We start from the raw sequence: 1,406 nt of genomic DNA, 5'->3' as shown, positions 1-1,406 counted from the left end.
TACTGTATGATTGCATTAAGATATAAAAATTGGTAAAACTAATATTTTCAAGGGTTTAATTTTACTTGGATCTACAGTGGACCAGTCAAGGATAACAGCAGTCAAGAAATAAAAAGAAATGTTGATCTGGGAAAATCTGCTCTCAAGGTTCTTTCCAGGGTACTGAAGAGTAACTATTTCAGTTAAAAGACTAAGATACACCTGATCCAAGTCATGACATTTTAAATTGTTTTATAGGCTTCTGAAAGTTGGACAGTGACTCGGAATGACAGAAGCAGCATCAGCCCCGGTCAGCAGGTGCCGCGGGCGGGCTCCGCGCCTGGTAGTGGCAGCGGCTCAACACTCCGCACCATGAACTGTTTCAGCAGCGAGGAACGCACCACGCGCACCCTTCACGCTCGAAAAAAGAGCAATACGTATCTCCGTTTCACGATATTCCAGTGTATGCAGATAAGGATGTGTTCCACATGGTAGTTGAAGTACCACGCTGGTCTAATGCAAAAATGGAGATTGCTACCAAGGACCCTTTAAACCCAATTAAGGAAGATGTGGAAAAAATGGAAAACTTGGTTATGCTGTAAATTTGTTTCCTTATGAAGAATACACCTGGAATGATGGTGCCATTCCTCAGACTTGGGAAGACCCAGGACACAATGACAAACATGCTGGCTGTTGTGGTGACAATGATCCAATTGACGTGTGTTAGATTGGAAGCAAGGTGTGTGCAAGAGGTGAAATAATGAGTGTGGAAGTTTTGGGCATACTGGCTATAATTGATGAAGGAGAAACTGACTGGAAAGTCATTGCCATTAATATGGATGATCCTGATGCAGCCAATTATATTAATGTAAAACGGCTAAAGCCTGCCTACCTGGAAGCTACCGTCGACTGGTTTAGAAGGTACAAGTTTCCTGATGAAAAAACCGGAGAACCAGTTTGCTTTCAATGCAGAATTTAAAGATAAGGATTTTGCAACTGATGTTATTAAAAGCCCTCATGACCATTGGAAAGCACTGGTGACTAAGAAGACAGATGGGAAAGGAATCAGTCTCATGAGCACAGCAGTGTCTGAGAGCCCCTTCAAGTGTGACCCCGATGCTGCCAAAGCCATTGTGGATGCTTTACCCCCACCGTGTGAATCTACCTGTACAGTACCAACAAATGTGGGCATGCGGTTCCATCACCAGAAAAACTAATCCAGTTTCTCTGGAATGCTAGCTGATACTGCTGCATTCTTTTCATCTGGAAAAATTAGCTGCAAATGTAGTAACTTTTCAAAACTTTCCATTGATAAAACGAATCTAAAGTGAATGCTGCTCTGACAGATGCTTTATGTTCAGAATGCTGTCTTTCAAAAGGCTTTTTTCATACCTTGGAGAAGACCACCTGGTACATACTTATATCAA

At 42.2% G+C, this 1,406-nt stretch overlaps 1 pseudogene; it reads left to right on the top strand.

Annotated features, from left to right (window-relative positions):
* Window positions 1-265: 265 nt before the first annotated feature.
* LOC102844541 lies at window positions 266-1,196 on the top strand (annotated as a pseudogene).
* The last annotated feature ends 210 nt before the right edge of the window (window positions 1,197-1,406 follow it).

The sequence above is a fragment of the Elephantulus edwardii genome, unplaced genomic scaffold (assembly GCF_000299155.1).
Source record: "Elephantulus edwardii isolate Elephantulus edwardi_28Jun2011 unplaced genomic scaffold, EleEdw1.0 scaffold00012, whole genome shotgun sequence".
NCBI lineage: Eukaryota > Metazoa > Chordata > Mammalia > Macroscelidea > Macroscelididae > Elephantulus > Elephantulus edwardii.
This window is presented reverse-complemented; position numbering and strand designations above follow the sequence as displayed.